The 12,219-nt window shown below is 32.4% G+C and overlaps 1 protein-coding gene across 18 annotated transcripts in view; it reads left to right on the top strand.

The window, feature by feature from the left end:
* The window catches only part of KHDRBS2 (KH RNA binding domain containing, signal transduction associated 2), a 592,066-nt gene that overhangs the window by 556,963 nt on the left and 22,884 nt on the right, over positions 1-12,219 (top strand). For 15 of the 18 annotated variants that reach the window (XR_007401486.1, XR_007401485.1, XR_007401483.1 and 12 more), the window contains 2 exons: positions 11,269-11,302; positions 11,834-12,002. The gene's annotated coding sequence lies outside the window, so the exon portion shown is untranslated. Of the gene's footprint in view, positions 1-10,553; positions 10,662-11,268; positions 11,303-11,833; positions 12,003-12,219 lie in introns of all 18 variants that reach the window. The other 3 variants (XR_007401488.1, XR_007401484.1, XR_007401478.1) reach the window with 1 other exon arrangement.

Genomic DNA, 12,219 nt, shown 5'->3' with positions numbered 1-12,219 from the left:
ATGAATCGGGTTTTTTTCAGGAGTTTTTAAATACATATACTCTTTTTTTAAATCAAAAGTAATTCATACTCAGGGTTTAAAAACTTAGAATGTATAATACAAATATGTGGAGTAAAAATCCAAAATCTATAATCCTAATCCTCAGACACAGCTCTGTTAATAGCTTAGTTGGTATTCTTTCTGATTTTCTTTCCTTTTCCTTCTTTCCTTCCTTCCTTCCTTCCTTCCTTCCTTCCTTCCTTCCTTCCTTCCTTCCTTCCTCATTCTTCAGCTTCTTGCTCCTTATTTATTCATTTGAAATGGGATTCTGCTGTATAGTACATGCAGTTTTAATTCTCAGTAGTGAGCCGAATTTGGTTCTTTGTGAAAAAGTGAGCTAATACCTATTCCCATAAGGTTGATTTGTATGTGGAGGATTAAAGTTCCATTATTTATACTATGAAACTTTTTAACCCACAACAGATGCTCTTTATTATAAGCAAAATTACTTGAACTTGTCAAGCTTCAGTTTTCTTGTAGGTAAAAGGGGATAATAATACCACCTATTCATAAAATTGTGAGGTATGTAAAGTCATACAGGCGCGGGCATATCCTCTCCAAAGTTAGTTAGAATTCTCCCCCAAATTATTTTTCCTTAACTAAAAATCTTAACTTTAAGACATCTTCATACTGTGTATCAAATGCGTATATAAGAGCTAGTTTAATCCAAAAAAGATCCTTGCATTATCCAAATCAATTTGTAACTTAGATGTTTTAAGAATAATCTTTACCAAAATATTCAGCTAATGTAGGCTTTAGACTACAGATGTAAAAATGCTCATCATTATATTCATAAGCTAACGTATACTGGGTGTCTTGACAGGCATTGTAAGATATGTTTATACGCAAGAATTGGTTTTTTTTCGTTTTTTTTTAAGATTTTATTTATTCATGAGAGACACGGAAAGAGAGGCAGAGACATAGGCAGAGGAAGAAGCGGGCTCCCTATGGGGAGCCTGATGTGGGACTGGATCCCAGGATCCTGGGATCACGACCTGAGCCAACCACAGATGCTCAACCACTGGGCAACCCAGGTGCCCCTATACACAAGAATCTAATAGTAATGCTGCACATATACAGTTCATATTGAGATAGAGGTAAAAATTAAAGTGAGACAACTGATAATTTGGTACATTGTTTCAATAATGATAATAATAATATGAAGAAAGAGGCCTTTGCAATAATGGAATGCATGAGACATGTCAAGCACAGTCTTAAGTATTTTTAGGAATTACTTCATCTATTTTCTCAATAACCCTATGATGTAAGTTCTATGATATCCTCATTCTTGTCTACGGCCATACCACCCTGAACGCGCCCGATCTCGTCTGATCTCGGAAGATATCCTCATTCTCTAAATGAGAAATACAGGCCTGAGAGAGAAGTAACCTCTCCAAAGTCACATCACTGGGCAGTGGGGTGGACTCTAAACCCAAGTAATCACAATTGGAGACCTCTTCTTAACCCCTGCACTCAACTGTTCCCTCTGACTTTGACTGACAAATTTTGTAGTGAACTAAAGTTTAAGAGGAAACTAAAATGCAGATGTATAATTCACTATTCAAGCTAGTAAAAAGGAATTAGAAGAAATTCTCTTATAATGAGTGTTGCCAAGATTAAAGTCTGCTGATAAATTTCTAAATACTCTATATACATAAACCAAAAATACTTGGAATATATCTTTTCCCGGGGTTATCTAGAAAGTGAGTCATGCATAATAGCCCTAAACTCCATACATGTTGTCCCTGACCATATTTATTTGCTATATAAATAATAGAAGCTATGTATACCTAAGTATAGAAGTTAACCTTCATGGAGGTTGAGATATCCTAAATAACATAAAACTTAATGAAAAAGGAGAAAAAAACTGGAAAAATATATTTCTAGAAGAATAGTAATGGTTACTTATTTGTTTACTACTGGCATATACTTCTAGAAGAATAGTAATGGTTACTTATTTGTTTACTACTGGCATATTCTATTGTATTGATCTTTCCCAATCTGTACAATTGCATAAATAAAATGGAGTTTTACCTATGTATTGAATATAAACACTATTGAAATGTATTTTATATTTTATTATACTTAATGATAGGACATCAGATGAAGGTGAACATGAGAACAAGAAAAAAGAATAGAAAGAACATGAATGCAGCCAGAAGGCTGAAAAAGATCCATTAGAAGTACTGAGATGAAACAGGCAGCAACATGAAAAACAAGATAAGCCACCTCTTACATCCTTCAGGGAATGTTATGTCCTGAGATCTAAAAATTTTCATAAATCACAATCATGTGCAACTTATCACATAAAGCAGTAATTTCAGAAATTAAAAATATGCCTTCCTTTTAGAACAAATACAGAACATTCTACTGATATATCTGGAACTTCTGTTATCCGTTATCTTCTGTGTCTGATTTTCATAAACCATTACACTTGTCCTTCACTTTGTTTTTTTTTGTTTTGTTTTGTTTTGTTTTTTCTGTCCTTCACTTTGACCAGCAAATTTTTTTACCACCTTGGAAAATTTCTATGTGTCCACTGTCAAGTAAAGAATAAATATTTGTACCAGGCTCTCACAGTGTAAGTTAATTCAAATTTGTGCTTTTAGAAAATTACAAATTATTGCACATCATGTATTCAGAATCATTCAGAGATGTTACAAAATAAGAGTACTAAAACTATGAATTCCAAGGATATGCCAAAGTAATATTTACTACACTCCTTTATAATACTGATGTTTGAGAGAGACTGTCCTCCAAGCTATTAAAAATTTTATAGTTTCATATACTATATACTGTGAGTAAAAAATAGACCATGTTGGAAGTATTAATTCCATAAATGTTCTCAAAAAGAATTTATTATTTATTATATTTAGATTATTAGGAAGATGTTTAATGTGGGATTTTATAAAATGTTAATTACTAATAAGTAAAATTTGGTGATGATTTGATTGCTCAGAAGTAGTAATTAATTCTCTTAGGATTTAAGTCCAAGGTGTTCATGTATTTGAAGTAATAATCAAATGATTTACTGAATCCTCATGGATTTCTATCACTTATTCTATTATTCATTATATCACTGAAAGAAACATTTTAACTAGAAATGATGGCCTGTGACTAAACGAAATAGGTTCAAAAGAAAGTGGTCTTATGACAACTACAGCTAAAAAATATTCAGTGGATGCAAACAGTCTGCTAAGCTAAATACGTTGCTAGCTGTCACAAAAGGAAAAATGTCAACAAGCACAGCATCTTCATTTAAAAATATTCAAGATATATTTTGAGAAAGAATACCCAGGCTTTACCTTTCTAATAGCAAAAAAAATATGAGCCCTCTTGGAAAAAGGCATCAGGGGTTTTTTTGTTTTGTTTTTTAACTTAGCTAGTATCCTGTACCAGACTGATGGGAGACATTTCTCAAAAATAGTGAAATGAATAAATATCCATCAATTTGCTTCAATTCTTCATTTGAGACATTTCTCAAAAATAATGAAATGAATAAATATCCATCAATTTGCTTCTATTTCAGATCTTATGTTTCTTATGTGATATTTATGACTATGTAAATTATATGTAAAATGCTAATTGTGTATATGACATTATATCACACATACGTATTTTTATCATACCTATTTATTATGCCTTGATATTTTTAAAAACATTTGCAGTAATATTGTATTTATTACAACAGCTCCATGAACAAAACAAGCCAAATTTTCTTACCCTCATTTTAAAGATAAGAAAATAAAATTTCACAGGGATAAGAGGCTTGTCCAAAATTACGTGAAGTTTAAACGGTGGGATTTGGGCTGAGACATTAACCTCCCCAAAATAACCATGCTGTTTTTGTTTTTGTAAATGATAGTAGATAGTGGAAGACAAAGCACTGAAGGCTGTATGAGAGAGAACATTGGTCGTGTGCAGTAATTACTCAACATCTTACAATAAAACATATTCCCCAAGTATTGAGACTTACTTTGACCTATATATAAACATTTAATCACAACCTTAATAATTAATATTTAGATGCTTCCTAAATATATGGCATAATATTAAGTACTTTTTAAAAATAGCACATTGGCGTCAAATGCATACGAAATTACTTAAAATTGAGAGCCTAATTGATTACAGAACTGTACACTGAGTTTGTAGATTCTAAATTAATAATTTTTCTGATTTTAGCTGGAAGAGAATAGAATTAATTAAAAGTGTAAAGCACTATGTATGAAATTAATGGAAGCATTCTAACTTGATTTATAACATATCAAAACGGTAACTCCATTTCTTTAGCATCTATCATTAAAAGAACTTCAAAAAAAAATTCTACTACTAGGTAAGAATTAGCATAACATTGGCCATCATTTTTCTATTACTTACATTAGTCCTTCCATCTTAAAAAAAATGGACTTTATGACTATTAGATAATTGAGATTTTAAATGCCCTGTGAGTTTCAAAATCTAATTTTAGCTAAATTTTCAAAGGCCAAAAAAAGTCACTACAATTTCCTAATTTTAAACCAAGTACTCTGTTTTTGAGGAAAAAAACCCAGAAGGTTCGAGTCTAAATTATACAGATCATCAGTTGATCTTGATTTAATTTACTAAACTATTTCATTTAGCAGTGCTAAATCTGGGCTGATTCCTTAGGAGTGTAGTAATCTGAAAGGATTCTGCTATTCGGTCCAATTTATCTCTGTTCAACTTTATTGTTAAAGTACATCACAAGGACCTAGGAATATCTATTTGTATGACCCCACTTTTGAATAAGTACATCAGATCAATACAGATTTTACTGTTTTACAATTAAGCTACTGTTTACACTGTACAGAAGATATAAAGCAGCATACTTAAGAGAGTCTTAGGCTTACTCAGTTTCCAGGTCAAACCTCATTCCTGATTTTGGCATGGGTTCCTAAATTCTTGCTCATGTGGTGAGATAGATGAACTGTTAACTATAACACTTCAGGTTCTGGTATGCTCAAAACCTCACAGATCTCTAGTTAACTGCCAAGATCAACAAATGCATTTTGTATTAAACATGTGTGACTAATTAAAATATTAGGGCTTACTATATAAAGAAGATATAGCACCTTAAGTTGCAAATAGTAAAATAAATACATGTATTGGAGGATGAGATGATCCTTGCTGTCTCCCATCCTCAATGTAGAAGGAAGGGTCTAGGAACGTAATGTAAATGAGAGATGACTTTAACTAAACCTACGATGTCCACACCAAAAAAAAAAGGTAAGATACTGACATGCTACAGAGTATTCCTAAAGTATGCATTTATCTATAAGGAGAAATTATCTGATTATGATATTTAGTAAATATCTAAATGGACATTATTTCCTACTCTTCTGAGAATGGATTTGTTCTTAGCAATCTTAAAATATACTATATATGCTTTATTTCATTGATTCCCTAATTAGACTTCATTATTATTACAGTAGAATTATACCTATTTCCCAAAATAACCTTGGTTGTTAATACTAATACATTGCAGCTGCATTCAGTCAATTTTATAGAAAGGACAGATACCTCACTTCTCAAATAATTTACATATACAACTAGTATTTTTATTCTTAAAAGAACAATAGACAACATCAAAATATAATTATTTAACTTACTAGACTATTTTTTCATGAGAGACAGAGAGAGAGAGGAGAGAGAGAGAGAGAGAGAGACAGACAGAGGGAGAAGCAGGCTCCACGCAGGGAGCCTGATGTGGAACTCGATCCCGGGACCCTGGGGTCACGCCCTGGGCTGAAGGCGGCTCTAAACCACTGAGCCACCCGGGCTGCCCAACTTACTATTGATTCCTAAATATAATAGTTGTTTTATTTATCTTTATTTGCTTTTAATGTACAAACAGATAAGAAAACAGAATTTGGTGCAGTGCCTGGGTGGCTTATTTGGTGTCTAACTCTTGATTTGGCTCAAGTCATGATCTGAGTTGTGGCATTGAGCCCTGCCTCAGGCTCCATGGAGGAGTCTGCTTGAGATTCTCTGTTTCCCTCTCTCCTTCCCCCTTACCCTGCTCAACCTCTCTAAAATAAATAAATAAATAAATAAATAAATAAATAAATAAATAAATAAATAAATATTTTTAAAAAATAAAATAAGATTTGGTAACAAATTTTAGGACAAGGCATAGTCTGTTAATTTTATAAATGACTATGCATTAAGATGTAATTAAATTTCAAAATCAAATAATTGGAGCACAAAATAAGCTATGAATGGTCTTTATAGTTAAAAATATAAAAATAAAACAAAGTCTTGCTTATTTGTATAGAATATCAATTTCACAGTCTTTAATTCTGGGTATACTAGCTCCTTCAGAAGACATTCAGACCTTACCAGAACTTAAGTAAATGAATGAGATTCTTATTTCAAACTTTAATGGAATTTGTATAAACATTCTATTTTCCATGTCATATATTTCCCAGCATCTAATTTTACTGATCAGGCAATTCTGAAAGTTTATTTTCTTTTCTATTTTAAAACATGAAGTTTAGAAATAAGTATTATTTATTGAAGTGATAATATGAAATAGGACATTTGCCAAAATTAGCCAACAAACTGGCAACTCTCAGTACTATTTTGCATTTGTGGAAAATCTAAGTATTAATTATAAGTTATGTAATTCCTTTTGCATTTCAAAATATACCCCAATAATCGACTTAATAGAAAAAATGTACAACGTAAAACTAAAGTATCATCCAGTATCTCTTACTATTTTTAACACCAACGATTTATGTATTATGTTAACATAATGACACACAAGGTTTATTTCCAATATTCTATTTCTTGCAGTTTCCTCTACTCTAACTTTTGACATACAAAAATCAGCTATAAATAACTAGGAAAACATACTATATGGATTTTTAATTGGAAGTAATATTGAAGATTTATTGTCTCATTCCTAATCAGTTAATCTACCAAATGCCTATGTAACACATTCAGATTTTTATGACACGTTACTTGCTCAGTAGCTTCAAAATAGACTGGAAATGAATTTGAACATTAATTAGTATCTAACAATATGTAGAACTTGGAAAGGTATATCCAGTTAAGTTGAAACAAATTTGGTTTTAATATCAAGTAATGATACATTTAAAAATCATAATAAATGTCAATTGCTCTGCTAAAATGTTTCTTAATATGCTGCAACACCACACAGCCACCTTTATTTATAACAAATAATGAAACTGTAGTACTAAACTAATCAAATTCAAATGAATTCAATTACATATGTTTCAGTAAAACACTGTTTAAGAAATGCAAAATTTTAAAAAATGAAAGTTTCATTTCTTTGTAATCAAAAGCAGAGAGATTTAAACTTCAACCAACCAGGTGATAAGTTCATCATTTCTTTTTGCTCTTAGTGGAAGTTGTCAAGAACATTTGACATCTCTTCAACTTGCTATCTTATTTGTCCTTATTTATGAACCTCGTGTTGATATTTAAACCACAGGACAGGAAGAAGAGGACAGCCACAGTTCTATTAAAATATATACATCAATATTTGCAAATAATGCATGTAGTATTAAAGGATCTGTAATTTCCAAAGGAAATGTGCAATATCTCTCATTTCCTCAGCTCTTGTGTTTTTTTGTTGTTGTTGTTGCTTTTTTTCCCTTTCTTTTTCCTGTGTCTAATGATGCCCAACTAATTTGGGACAGTAAGAAATACCATTAATTAACTGGCCTAGTGTTGAGGACATCAAGACTCTCATCAGAAAGAAAAAAAGTGAATGAATAAAACACTACCATATCCAAATAACTACAAAAGTCACAAACCGTTTTTTTTTTCACAAATTGAAAAGTGGCTATCTTTCAGTGAAAATATATTTTTAGCAATTTTGCAAAACTTGTAACAAAGAGGATGTTGAATTAATACATTTTTAATCAACTAGTGCTTCTAGCTAAGTATATAAAGAAAGTAGAAATATTAGCAGGTAAAGAGTTACAAGTTAAGAATGTATTTGAAATACAAAAGTTGAGCCTTTCTTAGTATAATAAATCAAATCTCACTTTTGATTTAGTCTGACCTGGTCATTTCTAATTCTAACCCCATTTTGATCTTCAATTTGAAGGCAGCAAGGCTCAAGCTACGTAGATCATTTCCTTCCAAAAGTTTGATTTTTCTGTCATTCTTACAGAAAGGTAGAAAATTTTTGAATATCAATGTATGCTCTATATTCCCTAGCTGATAGTCTGAGCTACTGTAAGAATCTTGGGAATTTTTTAATAATAATTGAGGTTCTATTAAACTTAGTTCTCAAACAGCTTCTTAGAGTTTATTCATCAAATAATTCGGAGTGTAAAAGTAGCACATAAACATTAATTGAACAGCCATTAAGCAGTATGACTGTTTGTTTTTGGTTGACAGAGGACATAAAGCTCCATACCCTATGGTGGAAAACAATTAGGTCTTATGATGAACATGGCATTAAATATACTACTACCAGACTTGTAGACCAGTTTCACTTTACTGAATAGCAGTCAGCCATAGTTAGAAGCCTGCCCAAGTTATAGGAAGTCATATTTTTACTGTCATGACTTAGCTGCTTATAAATATTGTAGTGTGCCTCATGCCTTATGCTAATGGCAATGACTAATGGTTGTCATTATCTTCATTCAATCTCATAAAAAAACTTCCTCAGGAGAGACTGATCATAGCTAGAATGCTGCTTAAAGTTAAACTGTTTTTCTAAAACACAGAATATAAAATGCACTTAAGTACAAGAGGTTGGATGGATAATTTATTTTGTTTTGAGTATGTCTGACAACTGCTCCTGTTGTTAAATTTGCCATGAACTGAATTGATATACCATATGGGGATGCCGTAGAGATGCCTATATGTGTGACTGCATAATACTTTAAATTGTTCTGCCCATCTGGGACTATAGGTGAAGATGTATGATAGAGAAACCAAAAGATGAAATAAATCTGACAATGACTGGAGGTTCAGTGTTTTAAACAATGGAGGTGAGCCCCCTCATCTATTTGATTTCATTCATGCACTCTCCTTCAAGACAGGTGCAGCACACTTCATTATGGTCCCAAAAAGAAATGCTTAAATGGATGAAGCAGATCTTTGCATCTGATAGAAGCTAAGTGGGACATTCAATGAATGTCAAACAAGTGAGAGACTTTTAGTTTTATTCTACATTGTAGCAGCACAACAGTAATGTGCTGATTCTCACATGTGCATGATTTTCATACACCTATTTCTTCAGAACTTGAAGTTATGAATTTCTGTACTACAGAATAAAATCAAAACAAAAAGCAACTAATAAGGAAATATATTTTGTTGAGGGATTGTGATGATATTCACATGATTTCTATTAAAGTGTATATGAAGGATAGAAAGTTCTGGAGGAAGAGGAAATGTCGTCCACCATACATGATACATCTTTATGGAGCTTGTGTCTAAAGAGTTACCTTAGTCATCCTTCTCCATCACCTTCTTGTCTTAGAGGGAGGGTTCAGTGTTGCCGGCAAGAAGGATGACATACAGTGGGCGTCCAGTAAATATTTGTAGAATGAAATGGGGTGGAATGGAGCAGCTTGGGACAGAACACCATAGACTAGGGACATGATTATTTGTTCCTTCCTAAAATTCTACTTTGTTTTAAAACAAAAGGAGAAATAAATGTATGGATGGATGGGTAGGCAGTGAAATGAATGATTCAAAATAGAAGTTTGTTTCCTTCTTCAAGCACACTCTTATTAAAAAATAATTTGCAGGTCTCCTGGCTGGCTCTGTTGGAAAAGCATGCAACTCTTGATCTGAGGATCATGAGTTCAAGCCCAATGATGGGTGTAGAGATTGCTTGCATAAATAGATAAACTTAAAAAAATATAAAAGCAAAAAATAATTTGTTTCAAGAGTATAAATCACAGTGTGTATATTTGTTTTAATGAGACAAGAAATTGCATAAGAGATTTCAGAAAATTTCTCTTAAAAGTAATTAAAATAATTTTTTCTTTAAAAATTAAAGTGTATTTTCCAGGACCTAGTCAGAGAGACTTTAGGAAATCTTCAGCTAAGTTACAAATACTATAGAAACATCATGCCTCCTCTCCTCCTCATGTCTCAGAGGAGCTTGGGAGAAGGCCAGCAGCATTATTTTGTACCCATCTTGAATCTGACCCACACATACCATCTTTCCAAAGAGTTCCATGTAAATTCTTCTGCACAATTTAACACTACCTTAGGAATTTGTTTTTAGTTAGAAAATACATTGTAGATAAAGTGACCATTCATCCTGGTTTATGCTTGTTGTCCCAGTGTAATTAAGAGTACCACCTTTCACTTTCAGACATGCCCCATATGGATGAGAAATTATGGTAATCTTATCTACAAATAAAAACACAATGTTAAGAATAATAAAATAACCTTTATTGGAAACTTGCTATTTGTCTGAGACTTTGAAATACTTTCATGTATAATGAATTCTTCACAGTAACCCAACGAGGGAGATATTTGATTTCCCCTATCCTACTTAGGGTCGAAGAAACCAAGACAGAGGGATTGAACAGCATGGGTCCTCTCAGAGTGGGCAAACCTGAAATCAGACAAAGGTCTGACTCTTTAACAACATAGGTCAGAAGACGGTATGCTATTTTTCTATTTGCTGGTCGAAATGAGTAACTTGGTTTTACCAAATACATTTAAAGATTATCAATAGTTTTAACTTGTCATTCTTATTAGCTGTTATAAATTGTATTTTTATAAGGAATATGCATTTTAAGATGCAGGAAAAGAGCACTCAACTGAACTAGGTTGTGGTTCAGAATATTACTATTACTATATTAATGATAATAACAATGATTAATTGACTAGTTTTTGTACTTAGAGCTTTCCCTGCATTCCCTGACTCTTAAAATAGCTCTGTGAGGTAGAACATTCCAATCCCATGAATGTGTACAGATTGCTTTAGCTACTTATCCTAAATTACCCCAGAGGTTAAAAGGAAGATCAAGGATCATTTCATTTCAGCAGGCCTCCCCAGCTCTGACATTCTCTGACTAGATTAGATGTCTCTGGGAGCAACTGGTTTTTGGGATATACAGTAGCATGAAATCTGAACACTGAGGAAAATTCTTGGGGAGGAAAGGACTTCCCTAACATCTCATATTTATATTAGCTATTGTACAGTAAGTGCTTACTAAGGGCCTTCACTTTATAAACTTTTTTCTTTTGTTTTTCTCTTCACCATAGGCCAGATAAGAAGAGAATTTGGATTTGAACCAATGTAAGTTTAACTCCACTATGCTAGCATTAGCATCTTTCTCTGAAACTCTCTAGAGATTGCCCTAATTCAAGAACCTTTCTGAAAAGCAGTATTAAATAAAGATGAATAAATAATATTTGCTTATAATCAATTTTTTCAACCACTGTGTAAAGCATATGGATAGAAAAGCAGATATGATAGTATTATAGAGAGGTTGTAGAAAGAAATTCCTTTTTCAAAACGAAGTATAGAAATTCTTAATAGTGCAGAGTAGGTTCTGTGTGCTGCTGAAAACAGAGTAAATAGAAGTCTGTGTCTATACCCAAAAGATACTTAAATTCACTTGGGGATATAAGAACATAAATGTACACAGAGGGATTATATGCTATTATAAAATGCCAAATCATACAGTGTAATCTAAACAGTGGTTCTTACTGGGAATGCATTGTGTGTGATGTGCTTTAAAAATACAAATGCCAGGACCATTTTGCATTGACTTATTAAAGTTTCTGAGGTTGGAGCCTGGAAATGTGTATTTTTTAAACTCCGCAGGTGATTCTGAAGTGACTATGAATAACAACCACAGATTAAAATATGTGTGGAACATATTAATATGTTAATTATGCAGCTTTAAAAAGAAGAGGTTAACCTGGCCTGGAATTTTAAAAGATGGCCTCTAGAAGAGGTGAGATTTGGATGAAAAGTCAGATACCAACAGAAGGTAGGTAAACTAGAACTTTTTTCCCCCTTTTATGCTCAAAACAAAATCTTGCCTTTAATGTTTTCTGCCTGAATTTCAGATTCCTATTAGATGAATTGGATGATAAAATGTGTAACAATAAACACCTGGAAGTGTTCCATTATCTTCTAATATGAAACTCAGGTTTCAAGTCTTGCTTGAAAGCTTGTATATTATTATATATAGAGAAAGATGTATC

Source organism: Canis lupus, chromosome 12 (assembly GCF_003254725.2).
Source record: "Canis lupus dingo isolate Sandy chromosome 12, ASM325472v2, whole genome shotgun sequence".
In the NCBI taxonomy this organism is placed as follows: Eukaryota; Metazoa; Chordata; class Mammalia; order Carnivora; family Canidae; genus Canis; species Canis lupus.
This window is presented reverse-complemented; position numbering and strand designations above follow the sequence as displayed.